Source organism: Canis lupus, chromosome 25 (assembly GCF_011100685.1).
Source record: "Canis lupus familiaris isolate Mischka breed German Shepherd chromosome 25, alternate assembly UU_Cfam_GSD_1.0, whole genome shotgun sequence".
NCBI classification, from domain to species: Eukaryota; Metazoa; Chordata; class Mammalia; order Carnivora; family Canidae; genus Canis; species Canis lupus.
In genome coordinates, this window is record NC_049246.1 from 13,198,495 (window position 1) to 13,215,558 (window position 17,064).

General features: G+C 38.1%; 1 protein-coding gene and 1 long non-coding RNA gene across 10 annotated transcripts in view; one reads left to right on the top strand and one right to left on the bottom strand.

Annotated features, from left to right (window-relative positions):
• Positions 1-17,064, bottom strand: part of CDK8 (cyclin dependent kinase 8) — a 135,849-nt gene that overhangs the window by 92,026 nt on the left and 26,759 nt on the right. The gene's annotated exons all lie outside the window — the stretch shown is intronic.
• The window catches only part of LOC111092280, a 31,641-nt gene continuing 23,473 nt past the window's right edge, over positions 8,897-17,064 (top strand). For 2 of the 4 annotated variants that reach the window (XR_005378442.1, XR_005378441.1), the window contains exons 1-2: positions 8,917-8,962; positions 9,613-9,704. This is a non-coding gene — a long non-coding RNA (uncharacterized LOC111092280). Of the gene's footprint in view, positions 8,969-9,612; positions 9,705-17,064 lie in introns of all 4 variants that reach the window. The other 2 variants (XR_005378444.1, XR_005378443.1) reach the window with 2 other exon arrangements.

Consider the following 17,064-nt stretch of genomic DNA (forward strand, 5'->3'; position numbering starts at 1 on the left):
TAGGAGGTATTCATTAAATAACTACAATATTCCCAGAACTATTTTAAGCACCGCAAAGGTTCATTCATTTTTCACAACACCCTATGAGAAAGCTGCTTTATCCCCTTTTTAAAGGTGAACAAATTAAGGCCTAGAGAAAGCACGTAACTTTTCAGGGCCATGTATCTAGCAAACTAGGGAGAATCCAGAACCTGAATTCGTGACCACTGTGTGATACTGGCTCCATAAGTGTCCACTGGGTTTAGCAACATACAGATTGGGGATGTTAGCCAAGTGGACTTAAATGGAATGGCGGGGGCAAAAGCCAGACTGGAGTGCACTGAAGAGTAAATGGAGAGTGAGGAATTAATGGTAATATGAACAAATAACTCTTAAGAAATATGCCTATAAGCTCAGTCAATTAAGCATCTGACTCTTGATTTTGGCTCAGGTCATGATCTCAGGGTGTGACTTCGAGCCCCACAATGGGTTATGTGCTGGGCTTGAAGACTGGCTTAAGAGACTCTCTCTCTCTCTCCTTCCCCTTGCTGTTTAAGGAAAAAAAAAATGCCTATGAGAAAGGTGAAAGATAGGGTGGTAACTGTAAGGGGATTCAGTATCTAGAAAGTTTCATTAATACTGAACTTGCTACTAAAGGCAAGGCAGCACACTCAAGTATACAGAGAGATCAGACAGGTAATTTACACAATAATAAAGACAACCTGTACTTAAATACATTTAATGTACTAGGTACTCTTCTAAGCATTTCTTATATATTAATACATGTAATGCCAGGGACAGCGAATTAGCTCCATTTTACAGATGAGAAAACTGATATACCAAAAGGTCTGGTATGACCAAAGTCACACAACTGACTGCAATTCAAACCTTCCTGAGCAAGGACCTTCCATCAGAGAGCGGGCCAAAAATGTACATGTGGTATCGGAGCTTTGGGATCTATGACTCCACTAGCCACGCAGGGCCCAATAGAGCATTCTGTGAGACAGAAATATTCTATGCTCTGTCCAAGGTAGTAGCTATCAGCCTTGTATGAGAACTGAGCATTTGAAATAAAGGTGGTATGACAGATACTGAACTTTAAATTTTATTTAACAAATTTAAATTTAAACAGCCACAAGTGGCTAGTAGCTATCATACTGGATAGCACAACTTCAAAACATTGTTCATGAATATTCTAATTTTTTAAAGGTGAGCCAAAATAGATTTTTTTAAAAAGATTTATTTATGTTAGAGAGACAGAAAGAGAGCAAGTAAAATGGGATAGGGGCAGAGGGAGAGAAATTCTCAAGCAGACTCTGCAAAGACTGTGTAGCTCGATGTGGGGCTTGATCCCAGGGCCCTGAGATCATGACCTAAGCTGAAATCAAAAGCCAAGGCCTTGGGACGCCTTGGAGGCTCAGCGGTTGAGCATCTGCCTTTGGCTCAGGACATGATCCTGGAGTCCTGGGATCAAGTCCCACATTGGGCTTCCTGCATGGAGCCTGCTTCTTCCTCTGCCTATGTCTCTGCCTCTCTCTGTGTGTGTGTCTCATGAATAAATAAATAAAATCTTAAAAAAAGAAAAAAGCCATGGCCTGACTGTGGCACCAGGCACCCTCCAGCAATAGATTTTAATGTGAAATCTTCTAATTTTAAAATGTTAGTTCCCTTAAAAAAATGTTTATCAAACAATCCAAATGTATATTAAGAGCATATATAATTTTCACAAGTTACAATGGCATTTTACAGCAATAAAATAAGTTATAACTATTTGTTTCAACATATTGTATCTCAAAAACAATGTTTACCAAAAGGCAAAGAATGAAAAATCCCATTCAATACCATTTATATCAAGTTTAAACATATGCACATTACTTAACATACATACTGTACTTAAAAAACATACATGTGGGGCAGCCCGGGTGGCTCAGCGGTTTAGCGCCGCCTTCAGCCCAGGGCCTGATCCTGGAGACCCCGGATCCAGGCCCGGGTCAGGCTCCCTGCATGGAGCCTGCTTCTCCCTCTGCCTGTGTCTCTACCTCTGTCTCGCTCTCTCGCTCTCTCTCTGTCTCTCTCATGAATAAATAAATAAAATCTTAAAAAAAAAAAATACATGTGGTAATAGCCGTATAAAGGCATTCAACAGGAATTGTAACACCAATGTGTTGGTTACTTCTAGGGTGAGAGATGTAAATCTGATCAGAGAGCGTATATTAGTTTCTTACTTCTGCTGTAACAAATTACCATAAACATGGCTTAAAACAACACAAATTTTTTATGGTACACATCTGTAGATTGAAAGCCAACATGGGTCTTGGTAGCTAAAATCAAAGTGCCAACAGGACAATATTTTTCTAGAGGCCCTAAGGGAGAATGAGTTTCCCTGCCTTTTCCAGTTTATAGAGGCAACCACGTTTCTTTGCTCTCGGACCTCTTCCTCCATCTTCAAAACAAGAAGTAACAGGTGAAATCCTTCTCATGTCACATTACTCTGACCATGCTTCTGTTGTCACATCTCTTTCTCTAACACTGGGACTTCCCTCTTCCACTTTTAGTACTACTGTGATTAACCTAGGCCCACTCAAATTAGCCAGAATAATCTTCCTATTTTAAGGTCAGCTGATTAGAAACTTTAATTCCATCTGCAACTTTAATATCCCTTTGCCACATAATTTAACATATCCAAAGGTTCCAGGGGTTAAGATATGGATATCTTTGGGGGGACCATTATTCTCCCACAAAAGGTACACAAGAAGCTTTAATTTTATAATGTTTTATTCCTTAATTAGAAGATAAAAGTATTCATTATGTTTTTTTTATTATATGTCTTTCTATGACTCAAATATATTTAAAATTGATGTGAAATTCTCTTGCAAGGTAAGTTTTTCAAACTTGCATACAGACTTAAAATTTTAATGAGATAACTCAGGAGCAGTAAGGGGTAAAGGGAGAAAAATATGGAAGAATCAAGGCATTAGCCCTGCCTCAACCTAAACAGATCCTCTTTTTATTGCCTTTTACTTTTCTATAAAACATTTCATTTGAAAAGAAAAAAGGATTCCAATTATTCAAACAAACAAAAAATGGAGAATATAACTGGCATATGACTCTAAAAAAACTATAACATATGGTATAAAAAATAAACAATTAATAAGGTAACTCAGGATTTAATGATAGTTGAAGAGATATGTTCAGTCCTACAGTGAGGCTACTGGGGAGCCGAATGAGGTTTTGGATAACCTTACAGGGCTAAGGAGATAAAGCTTATAGTTAGTCTAAGGACCACTGAAGCCAAGAAGAAAGAAGGAAAGGTTGCAAGGAAATGCCCATACACTTTGGGCAATACCATAAAGAACAGTAATCTAAGAATGATATGAACAAGAAGTATACCGACTCTCATGGGGACTGCTTCAAATATCAAAGCTTGAAAACAGATCAATATAGTTGTAGACTGCTAGCTCCTTTAGGCACTCCTGGAAGTGTTGTTGGAATATACCATCTCCTAGGTATAAGTTATTTCTAAAGAAAGATTTCAAATACAAGGTCTAAACCTAAAAAAACAAAACAAAAACAAAAACAAAAACCAGGAAACTGAGGAGACAAGACAATTAGCAAAAACCACAAGCAATAGAAATAGACTTGTAAGGGCTCCAGGTAGTCTCTGCCATTTTTAACTACGCACAGAATGCTTAAGGTAACAAGAAACTAAAGGGCACCTGGGTAGCTCAGTTGGTTGTTTCTGACTTCAGCTCAGGTCAGGATCTCAGGGTCCTGAGATCAAGCCTCGCACTTCTCTCCCCACTCAGTGGGGAGTCTGCTTCTCCCTTTCCCTCTGCCCCTCCTGCCAGTCCTGCATGTGCACTCTCTCTCAAATGAATAAAATCTTAAAAAAAAAATTAAAAAAGACTCAGAAAAAGACTCAGAATTCTGAAAGTCTCAAAAGCCCAGGAATAGGACACAACAGATTTTTGAGGAGAAAATAAATTATTAAAAAACAAAACAAAACTGTATTTAATAACACAATGAATGGGTTTAAAAACACAGAAGTACAACAGGAAGGATTATTAATGAACTGGAAGAGATATCATAGGAAAATATTCAAAATAAAGACTGGAATGATAAAATGATGAAAATCATGAAGGACAGGATAAGAAACATAGATAATACAGATGAGAAGGGCTAACATACATGTAACTGGATCCCATGAGGAAGGAGAGAGAAAAAAGAGAGGAGGCGGTCACAAATAATATTTAAAGAGACAATGGCTAAGAATTTTCTAAAACTAATGACAGCAAATTACAGATTCAAGAAACATTATGAATCACAGAGCCATAAGTAAAAAAGGTATTCTTCAGGTAGAACAAAAATGACCCAAAAAGGAAGTATAATGCAGAAAGGAATAAGAAATGGTAACAGTGGTAGTAATTCTAAATGAATATTAACTATAAACAACAATGATAATATCTTGTAGGGTATTAAACATATAGCATTAAAAGATACAACAATACAGTCATAATAAGTCAGGGATAAGAGGAGTAAGTGGATTTGAAACATTTTAATATTCTTTCAATGTTTGGGAAAGGGTAAATGCACCAGAATTACACACTGATAGAGTAAAAAATGCATGTTTTAATCTCTAGGATAACCATTAAAAAGGAGTAGCCAGGATGTGGAACTTCTGAATTAATAAAGTAAATCTTTTGATACAGACACTTGCAGATACTATAAACAGGAAAGACAATGGAAAAACAATAGTTCTACCATTGCTAACAAAGTGAAGGAAAAAAATAAACTAGGTGGGGGATCCCTGGGTGGCTCAGCGGTTTGGCGCCTGCCTTTGGCCCAGGGCGCAGTCCTGGAGTCTCAGGATCGAGTCTCGCGTCGGGCTCCCTGCATGGGGCCTGCTTCTCCCTCTGCCTGTGTCTTCTGCCTCTCTATGTCTATCATGAATAAATAAATAAATAAATCTTAAAAAAAAATGAAATAGGTGATCAAGGAAGGTGATATGATGGAGAATATCCTACTTTATCCTTAAACTCAGAAGGACAAAGTTCTATAATATTGAAGGGAAACCCTATAAGATCTGTGTTAATACTGATCCTATACCAACCTTAAACCCTACCACTATTACAGAACCTCTCCCTTGGAGTTGACAAACTACTTCAGTGATGGCATCTATAATAAACCTCAAACATTCTTAAGTACTACCCTCAGTCTACTAGCAGGCTTTTAACAAAGGAACATTTTTTCCTCCTTTTGTGATATCACTCCAGATAATTTAATAGGGAAAGACCTACTGCACAAAACACTTACCATATTAAGTGTTCTCCTAATGGCCCTTTCCTTGAAATCTTGAGGTCTTCCTATTCAATAATCAGGTCACAGCTAATTGGGACATTGATTTACTAGTGTCCCTTTATTTAAATCAAACCCAAGCTCAACATCTCCAGGAAGTATGCCTTTTTTGTGGAAAAGCAAAAAGTTTACTGACATTGGCAGATTTATTGGGGCTGAAGCCATCAAGCCTCCACTGACCCATCCAAATACCTACTCACATTTGGACATGCTCTCAAAAAGCAGCAGCTACAGAAAGGACTAAAAAACATATCTGAAAACTTTACATAGAAAGGACTCATCGTACTTACATTATATTCCTGTCCTCATTATTTAAAAAAAAAAAAAAAAAAGAGTAATAGAAAAGAATGTAGATCTATTCAGGATTTAAGGCCCATAAATAGAATATACATCTTCCCTCTCATCTTTTCAAGATTTGCTTTTTATTTTTATTTATTTACTTGATTTGTCTGTGTCAAATAAATAGCACAAGCAGGGGGAGTGGCAAACAGAGAGGGAGAAGAAGGCTCTCTCCTGAGCAGAGAGATCAATGCAAGGCTCAATCCCAGGACTCTGGGATCATGACCTGAGCTAAAGGCAGACATTTAATCAACTGAGCCACCCAGGTGCCCCTCATCTCAATTTCATACAGAGCCATATCAAAATAATATTTTATCTTCACTGCTGCCTGAGGGTACATATTTCACACCTACGTATCTGTGTCTTTCTGTGGTCTTTCTTTTCTTTCCTTTTCCTTTTATTGGAGTTCAATTTGCCAACATATAGCATAACACCCAGTGCTTATCCTGTCAAGTGCTCCACTCAGTGCATGGTGTTTCTTTAGATCAAAATAGTCCATACTTGTTTGTCTCGGGAAAATCAATAATATATCTTGGACAGTTAGGTCCTAGAGGTTTCCTGGGGTACCCCCAATTTTTCAACAAGTCCTCAATCTGTACCTCAAGAATCTTAAATTTCCCTGGGTTTCTACTGTAGTCTAATATGTGAATGATCTTTTGTTGTGTTTGAAAGATATGGTAAGGCCAAAGGCTGTTGTATCTTTTGGTTTTAGCTCAGAAAAGACATAAGATTTCCAAAGAGAAGTTATAACTTTATTCAAGTATACTAACTAGCACATGATTTATCCTAAGGAGATATCCCTTACTCTTGACAGATTACAAATTGTTCGAATCTTTCCAACACAAATAACTAAGAGACAATTAGAAGGATTCCTAGATCTCACTGACCAATGCAGGCAATGAATCCCAACTTTTCCAAAATGGTGTGATTATTAAATAATTTAGCCAAGACCTCAATAACCAAATCTCTTCCATGTAAACCTAAACATGAACAGATCTTTTACAATATAAAATGAGCACCTCAGTCACTTCCTACTGAGTTAATTATAATGAATTTTTCTACCTATTCATCCATGAGAGATCTGAACAAGCCATTGGTGTTCTGACTTAACTTCATGAGAATCATCAGAAATCAAGAGGTTACTGAAATTTCTCTTGACCCAGTGGCAAAAGACTACCCAGTTTATCTAAAAATAGGCACAGTAGTTAAAGACTTCTGCTCACTTCATTTAAGGATATTCTTCCAACCCCAAGGTCCTTCATACTGTACAATCTTTGTTGCTCACTGCAAAGATAGAACATGTCTCAGCAAGGAGGCTTAGCTCACATAAAATCCAATTACTTTATCCCTCACATATTTCTATTCATTGTAATACTTAAGGGGTCAGCAAAATATGGCCCATGGGCCAAATTCCACCCACAGGATGGCCTATGAGCTAAGAATAATTTTTATACTGTTAAATGATATTAAAAACAGTATGCTGAAACAGATCTCAATTCTCCCCTAAAATGTGACTCCTTTGCTAGAGACAAGACACTCCCAGATGACAGAACTCACCATGAAGTCACCAGTTTGCCAGTTAGTGAACTGGTTAGCTGGAGTTAAAAGGGTTAATACACATAGGTTCAGAGTGGATCACTTTTGGGATAGTCCATAATTTTGAAATGCTTTGGAAACAATGAGGGTTCTTGACTTCAGAATTAATACTTCCTAAAAGAGATAATGACTATAAAGATAGAAGCCCATTAAAAAAGAGAGAGAGAGAGTGAGAGAGAGAGATAACATAAAGATCAAAGAAAACGGCCTGGCTGATCATTATGGCAATAGGTATCCCTTACTAAGATCTTAGCCCTCGTGATAGGAAAAATTCAAGTCTTTTAATAGGCTCAAAGAGGCTACATTACAATGCCAGCAATTACCTTCAGAGTTTGAAAAGGAAGGGTTTGGGGGAGAAATCTGGGTGATTACCCACGTTAGCTTCTGGTGCTCTCAAGAAAGTTTCTTTATGGCATCAAAGGTTCTCAAGAGAAACAGAAATATTTTACATAAAATTATACACTCTGGTAAAGACAAACTTGGTTAGTGAACTCACTCAAAGGGAAAACTTTACTAAAATTGCTGAGCATGTTGTTTTATGTCTCACCTCTCACCAGCATAATCCTTGGTTAAAAATAATAAAAGTGAAACATGGACAAGAGTCAAACCTCAAGGTCTCTTTGAATACCTCCAAATGGTTTTCACACAAGGGTTGTGAATATGTCCTGGTCATCATTTGCTTATTCTTGGGATAGACATAGATTTCTTGTTGGAAATCTACATCTCAAATAGTAGCAAAAACTTCATTCAAGGGCACCTGGGTGACTCACTCAGTTAAGCATTTGCCTTCAGCTCATGATCCCAGCCTCAGGCTCCCTGCTCAGCAGAGAAATGACTTCTCCCTCTCTCCCCTGCTCGTGTGTGAGCGCTCTCTTTCACTCATTCTACCTTAAATAAAATAAAATAAAATAAAATAAAATAAAATAAAATAAAATACTTTATTCAATATGTTTCCAACCTCAGAAATTCCAACCTCTCTCTGATGAGAGGTACCCATCTTGCTGAAGCTATTATTAGAGTTTTCAAAGCCCTTCCACTTGCTCAGAAACTTTACTGCCCAATCTTCAAGAAGGTAGAAAGAACAAAGGGAATTCTGAAACTATACTTGCTACCTATTAGCAAAGATCTTAGAGACTCTCAAACTTCCAAGGCCCAAGATACTGCCACTGGCTTTAATGACAATGAAATCAATTCGTTATGGGGCTCAACCACTCTCCAATTATGAATTAATAAAGACTAGCCTATACATTTAGAAACGTTATCTCTGATACTAGATTCTACACAACTATAAGCAGACATGGCCAAATACTATTTGTCAGGAATTCATGCAATATACCCAGTCTTTCCTCAACATCCTCCTAAACAATTCCTATCTAACTTAAAACTTAGAGACATGGTCTTTTGGAAAAGACAGAGAAAAATAGTCTTTGGCCCTGAGAAAAAGAACTATCTACTGTTAACAACTAGTACAATGAAACTCCTTGGAATCATGTCTCTCAATTCAGTAGGCATAAATCAGCCTTGAATCACTGGAAGACTGTTGGCACCCAGAAACCTCAAGCTGAGGATTCTTAGGAGTCTTCTAGAACTAGATAAATCCCTCAACAGAATGTTCACTCCTTCTAGAAGCAGGTCTTTGGAAGGAGAGAACTTAACCAAAGACCTTTAGACCAAGATCCACAGAACAAGACTAGTAACTGTCAGGCTTTATCGTCTCTAGTATTCTGCTCTTTATTTTCTTCACTATCTTCTTTCCTCTTTTGTTGTTAAGGTTACCTTTAACTATGTTACCCATAAGGACCTATACTTAAAACTCTCCATTTTTTTTAGTCACTTCCTCTTATAAACCCAAAACCTGGCTAAAATTTACTTTTGATTTGACTAAAGCATACAAACTGACCATCATAGTCCATTCCAGTTGCTATAACAAAATACCATTGCCCCGAGGGCCTGTTAAGCATCTAATTCTTGATTTTGGCTCAGGTCATAATCTCAGGGTCGTTGAGACTGAGCCTTGCATCCAGCTCCACTCTGGGTGTGAAGCCTACTTAAGATTCTCTCTCTCCCCTTCTGCCCCTCCCCCCAACCACCTGCGCACGCATATGCACATACTCTCTAAAAAACAAATGGCTGTTGGGGGGAAAGAGGTGGGAAGATGGGGTAACTCGGTGATGAACATTAAGGAGGAGGGCATATGACATAATGACCACTGATTCATCACTAAATTCTACCTCTGAAACTAATTAATACACTCTATGTTAATTAATTGAATTAAAAAAAAAAAAAAAAACCAGCCTGGGTGGCTTACAAACAACACATATTTATTTTTCACAATACTGGAAGCTAGGTCCAAGATCAAGATTCTGACTGTTGGGAGCCTGCTTCCTGATTCATAAACAACTGTCTTCCAGCTATGTCCTCACGTGGCAAAACAGGTGAGTGAGCTCTCTGGAGTCTCTTTTATGAGGGTACTAATCCCATTCAGGAGGGCTTGCCTCCTTGTCCTAATCATCTCCCAAAGGATCCACTTCCAAATGCAAACACACCTGGGATTAAGTTTCAATGTATAAATTCAGGGAGGACACAAACATTCAGTCTGTAGCACTGACTACTGGGTTTATACACTTTCTTTTGATATTCATGCAGCTTCACTCAGTACCAGCACCCTGTTAATGAATCAATTTGTGTTCTGGGTAAGGGTAACTGGACTCAATTTTTTTTTTTAAGATTTCTTTATTCATGAGAGACAGAGAGAGAGAGAGAGAGAGAGAGAGAGAGAGGGAGGGAGGGAGGCAGAGACACTGGCAGAGGGAGAAGCAGGCTCCCTGCAAGGAGCCCGATGTGGGACTCCGGGATCTTGGGATCATGCCCTGAGCCGAAGGCAGGTGCTCAACTGCTAAGCCGCCCAGGCATTCCTGGACTCGATTTTTAAGTAACTTTTTAAATGGTATGTTCCACAAAAGACCATCTATCATATCTTTCATGGGATAGGATAGGAGGTTCCTATCTTCACCAAAACATTATTCAGGGATCTTTCACGAGGGCTAGCTTCTGTAACTTAACTTTCACAGAAATAAACCTTGGAAAAAGACAAGAGAATAGAGGGTGTACATATGAAGGCTCTCTCACTTTCACAGACCCCACTACTTAAGTTCAACCCCAAGTTCCTCCACTTTAGAGCTACCTGATGATATTGACACTGAAAATTTCATTACCTGATATGGGAACCAGGTAATGAAATGGTATGGGAACCAGGTAATGAAATGGGAACCATCTTGGGAAGAGATCAAAATGTTACAGTACTCTTAGACAACTCCCACACACTTTAGTCATCTTTTGGGAAAGCCCATGAGAAAAGATGTACAGAAATTAAAATCTAGGGGGTCCATAAAAAATGGCCTATTCCTTCCTGATCTTTTTTACAAGAAAAGATCTGCTTCCATAGCAGATATTTTAATGTTTTGGTACTTTATGAGATTTGCAACAACATGGGTGAACCTAGAATATGTCAGAGAGAGAAAGGCAAATACCACATGACTTTACTTATATGTGAAGTCTAAAAAACAAGACATGTGTGAACAAAAAAACAAAGCAGAAACAGACCCATAAGCACAGAGAACAAATTGGTAGTTGCCAGAGGGGAAGCAGGTTGAGGGATGGGCCAAATAGATACAGGGGATTAAGAGGCACAAACTTCCAGTTATAAAATATATAAGTCACAGGGTTGATAAGTATAGCATAAGGAATAGTCAATGATATTGTAATAATATGGTGACCGTGACTACACTTATCATGGTGAGCATGGAGTAAGGAAAAGAACTGTCAAATCAATATGTTGTACACTTAAAACTAACAGAACACTGTGTACATCAATTATGTTTCCATAATTTAGAATTTTTTGATTGAATTAAAATTTAAAAATTCTTAAAATGATGTTTAAGAACTTCACTGAAAAGTATGAAAAGCAGAGAAGTTAAAGACCTACATAAATGGAGGGTATACCATGGTCATGGACTGGAAGATGGGTGTGCATGCTTGGCAGAAACTGATAAGCAAATTCTAAAATGTGTAAATAAATAAAAAGGAATTTGAACAGCCAAGATTATCTTAAAAAACAAATTGAAAGACTTCTATTATCTGACTTATTACACTTATTATAAAGTCACAGTAATTATGACTATGTAAAATAAATCTTGATTTTAGCTAACAAAACATTTAAAAATCAGTCCGGAATGATCTAAATGCTAAAAAAGCAACTTTGTGGTAGGACACAAAGTTTCTTAAATAGGATGCAAAAAAAGGTTGCTCACCAAAAAAATTAATTAAACTGTGTTAAAATTATTAACTTCTTTTAATCAAAAGACATTGTTATGAAGGCAAAAGTGCAAGTCACAGAATGACAAACTTTCTGTAATGTGTGTATTTTCAACAAAGCACAGGAATTCCTACAAATCAGTAAGAGACACAACCCAGTAGAAAAAGGGGCAAAAGATTTGAACACTATCTCAGAAAAGAAGATATTCAAATGGCCATCAATCATATGAAAGGATACTCACATTCACTAGTTATCAGTGAAAGAAAACTAAGATCACACTGAGGTACAGCACTATAGACCACCGGTGGCTTTAATGGCTTAATTCATAAGTAGCTAACAACAAGTTCCCATGGGAGTCACATTGAGTTACTTACTATTATAGAACCACAGGACTTGTAGAGTTGCCAGTGTCTCCATCTCACTATTCCATATCCTTTCTCATCCATTCAGTCTTCTGAAATGCTCTTAATGAAGAGTCTCCAATGAAAGCTCCAAGGAGCAATAGGTGAAATGTTCACAAAGTTATGGAGTCATTCAAGATTACTACATCTGTATTTTTGATACAGATTTAAATGAATATTTGAGTTTAAGCCCTAAATCACCATTTATAAAAAAAATCACCCCTAAATAATCTCATTGGTAGATTTACATTTAATTAACAAATTGTCATACAGGATTTATGATGGTCATTAAAAATCATTCTTTCAAAACATTTTTTTTAATTTATTTTTTATTGGTGTTCAATTTACTAACATACAGAATAACACCTAGTGCCCGTCACCCATTCACTCCCACCCCCCGCCCTCCTCCCCTTCTACCACCCCTAGTTCGTTTCCCAGAGTTAGCAGTCTTTACGTTCTGTCTCCCTTTCTGATATTTCCCACACATTTCTTCTCCATTCCCTTATATTCCCTTTCACTATTATTTATATTCCCCAAATGAATGAGAACATATAATGTTTGTCCTTCTCCGACTGACTTACTTCACTCAGCATAATACCCTCCAGTTCCATCCACGTTGAAGCAAATGGTGGGTATTTGTCATTTCTAATAGCTGAGTAATATTCCATTGTATACATAAACCACATCTTCTTTATCCATTCATCTTTCGTTGGACACCGAGGCTCCTTCCACAGTTTGGCTATCGTGGCCATTGCTGCTAGAAACATCGGGGTGCAGGTGTCCCGGCGTTTCATTGCATTTGTATCTTTGGGGTAAATCCCCAACAGTGCAATTGCTGGGTCGTAGGGCAGGTATATTTTTAACTGTTTGAGGAACCTCCACACAGTTTCCCAGAGTGGCTGCACCAGTTCACATTCCCACCAACAGTGCAAGAGGGTTCCCTTTTCTCCGCATCCTCTCCAACATTTGTTGTTTCCTGCCTTGTTAATTTGCCCCATTCTCACCGGTGTGAGGTGGTATCTCATTGTAGTTTTGATTTGTATTTCCCTGATGGCAAGTGATGCAGAACATTTTCTCATATGCATGTTGGCCATGTCTATGTCTTCCTCTGTGAGATTTCTGTTCATGTCTTTTGCCCATTTCATGATTGGATTGTTTGTTTCTTTGGTGTTGAGTTTAATAAGTTCTTTATAGATCTTGGAAACTAGCCCTTTATCTGATATGTCATTTGCAAATATCTTCTCCCATTCTGTAGGTTGTCTTTTAGTTTTGTTGACTGTATCCTTTGCTGTGCAAAAGCTTCTTATCTTGATGAAGTCCCAATAGTTCATTTTTGCTTTTGTTTCTTTTGCCTTCGTGGATGTATCTTGCAAGAAGTTACTATGGCCGAGTTCAAAAAGGGTGTTGCCTGTGTTCTTCTCTAGGATTTTGATGGAATCTTGTCTCACATTTAGATCTTTCATCCATTTTGAGTTTATCTTTGTGTATGGTGAAAGAGAGTGGTCTAGTTTCATTCTTCTGCATGTGGATGTCCAATTTTCCCAGCACCATTTATTGAAGAAACTGTCTTTCTTCCAATGGATAGTCTTTCCTCCTTTATCGAATATTAGTTGACCATAAAGTTCAGAGTCCACTTCTGGATTCTCTATTCTGTTCCACTGATCTATGTGTCTGCTTTTGTGCCAGTACCACACTGTCTTGATGACCACAGCTTTGTAGTACAACCTGAAATCTGGCATTGTGATGCCCCCAGATATGGTTTTCTTTTTTAAAATTCCCCTGGCTATTCGGGGTCTTTTCTGATTCCACACAAATCTTAAAATAATTTGTTCTAACTCTCTGAAGAAAGTCCATGGTATTTTGATAGGGATTGCATTAAACGTGTATATTGCCCTCGGTAACATTGACATTTTCACAATATTAATTCTGCCAATCCATGAGCATGGAATATTTTTCCATCTCTTTGTGTCTTCCTCAATTTCTTTCAGAAGTGTTCTATAGTTTTGAGGGTATAGATCCTTTACCTCTTTGGTTAGGTTTATTCCTAGGTATCTTATGCTTTTGGGTGCAATTGTAAATGGGATTGACTCCTTAATTTCTCTTTCTTCAGTCTCATTGTTAGTGTATAGAAATGCCACTGACTTCTGGGCATTGATTTTGTATCCTGCCACGCTACCGAATTGCTGTATGAGTTCTAGCAATCTTGGGGTGGAGACTTTTGGGTTTTCTATGTAGAGTATCATGTCATCGGCGAAGAGGGAGAGTTTGACTTCTTCTTTGCCAATTTGAATGCCTTTAATGTCTTTTTGTTGTCTGATTGCTGAGGCTAGGACTTCCAGTACTATGTTGAACAGCAGTGGTGAGAGTGGACATCCCTGTCTTGTTCCTGATCTTAGGGGAAAGGCTCCTAGTGCTTCCCCATTGAGAATGATATTTGCTGTGGGCTTTTCATAGATGGCTTTTAAGATGTCGAGGAACGTTCCCTCTATCCCTACACTCTGAAGAGTTTTGATCAGGAATGGATGCTGTATTTTGTCAAATGCTTTCTCTGCATCCAATGAGCGGATCATATGTTTCTTGGTTTTTCTCTTGCTGATATGATGAATCACATTGATTGTTTTACAGGTGTTGAACCAGCCTTGTGTCCCAGGGATAAATCCTACTTGGTCATGGTGAATAATTTTCTTAATGTACTGTTGGATCCTATTGGCCAGTATCTTGTTGAGAATTTTTGCATCCATGTTCATCAGGGATATTGGTCTGTAATTCTCCTTTTTGGCTGGGGTCTTTGTCTGGCTTTGGAATTAAGGTGATGCTGGCTTCATAGAACGAATTTGGAAGTACTCCATCTCTTTCTATCTTTCCAAACAGCTTTAGGAGAATAGGTATGATTTCTTCTTTAAACGTTTGATAAAATTCCCCTGGTAAGCCATCTGGCCCTGGACTCTTGTGTCTTGGGAGGTTTTTGATGACTGCTTCAATTTCCTCCCTGGTTATTGGCCTGTTCAGGTTTTCTATTTCTTCCTGTTCCAGTTTTGGTAGTTTGTGGCTTTCCAGGAATGCGTCCATTTCTTCTAGATTGCCTAATTTATTGGCGTATAGCTGTTCATAATATGTTTTTAAAATCGTTTGTATTTCCTTGGTGTTGGTAGTGATCTCTCCTTTCTCATTCATGATTTTATTAATTTGAGTCTTCTCTCTCTTCTTTTTAATAAGGCTGGCTAATGGTTTATCTATCTTATTAATTCTTTCAAAGAACCAACTCCTGGTTCTGTTGATCTGTTCCACAGTTCTTCTGGTCTCGATTTCGTTGAGTTCTGCTCGAATCTTTATTAACTCCCTTCTTCTCTTGGGTGTAGGATCTATTTGCTGTTTTTTTCTCTAGCTCCTTTATGTGTAAGGTTAGCTTTTGTATTTGAGTTCTTTCCAGTTTTTGAATGGATGCTTGTATTGCGATGTATTTCCCCCTTAGGACTGCTTTTGCTGCATCCCAAAGATTTTGAACAGTTGTATCTTCATTCTCATTAGTTTCCATGAATCTTTTTAATTCTTCCTTAATTTCCTGGTTGACCCTTTTATCTTTTAGCAGGATGGTCCTTAACCTCCACGTGTTTGAGGTCCTTCCAAACTTCTTGTTGTGATTTAGTTCTAATTTCAAGGCATTATGGTCCGAGAATATGCAGGGGACAATCCCAATCTTTTGGTATCGGTTCAGACCCGATTTGTGTCCCAATATGTGGTCTATTCTGGAGAAAGTTCCATGTGCGCTTGAGAAGAATGTGTATTCAGTTGAGTTTGGATGTAAAGTTCTGTAGATATCTGTGAAATCCATCTGGTCCAGTGTATCATTTAAAGCTCTCGTTTCTTTGGAGATGTTGTGCTTAGAAGACCTATCGAGTATAGAAAGAGCTAGATTGAAGTCACCAAGTATAAGTGTATTATTATCTAAGTATTTCTTCACTTTGGTTAATAATTGATTTATATATTTGGCAGCTCCCATATTCGGAGCATATATATTGAGGATTGTTAAGTCCTCTTGTTGAATAGATCCTTTAAGTATGATATAGTGTCCCTCTTCATCTCTCACTACAGTCTTTGGGGTAAATTTTAGTTTATCTGATATAAGGATGGCTACCCCTGCTTTCTTTTGAGGACCATTCGAATGGTAAATGGTTCTCCAACCTTTTATTTTCAGGCTGTAGGTGTCCTTCTGTCTAAAATGAGTCTCTTGTAGACAGCAAATAGATAGGTCCTGCTTTTTTATCCAGTCTGAAACCCTGCGCCTTTTGATGGGGTCATTAAGCCCGTTCACATTCAGAGTTACTATTGAGAGATATGAGTTTAGTGTCATCATGATATCTATTCAGTCTTTGTTTTTGTGGACTGTTCCACTGAACTTCTTCTTAAAGGGGAATTTTAAGAGTCCCCCTTAAAATTTCTTGCAGAGCTGGTTTGGAGGTCACATATTCTTTTAGTTGCTGCCTGTCTTGGAAGCTCTTTATCTCTCCTTCTATTTTGAATGAGAGCCTTGCTGGATAAAGTATTCTTGGTTGCATGTTCTTCTCATTTAGGACCCTGAATATATCCTGCCAGCCCTTTCTGGCCTGCCAGGTCTCTGTGGAGAGGTCTGCTGTTACCCTAATACTCCTCCCCATAAAAGTCAGGGATTTCTTGTCTCTTGCTGCTTTAAGGATCTTCTCCTTATCTTTGGAATTTGCAAGCTTCACAATTAAATGTCGAGGTGTTGAACGGTTTTTATTGATTTTAGGGGGGGATCTCTCTATTTCCTGGATCTGAATGCCTGTTTCCCTTCCCAAATTAGGAAAGTTTTCAGCTAGAATTTGTTCAAATACATATTCTGGCCCTCTGTCCCTTTCGGCGCCCTCGGGAACCCCAATTAAACGTAGGTTTTTCTTCCTCAGGCTGTCGTTTATTTCCCTTAATCTATCTTCATGGTCTTTTAATTGTTTGTCTCTTTTTTCCTCAGTTTCCCTCTTTGCTATCAACTTGTCTTCTATGTCACTCACTCGTTCTTCCACCTCGTTAACCCTCGTCGTTAGGACTTCTAGTTTGGATTGC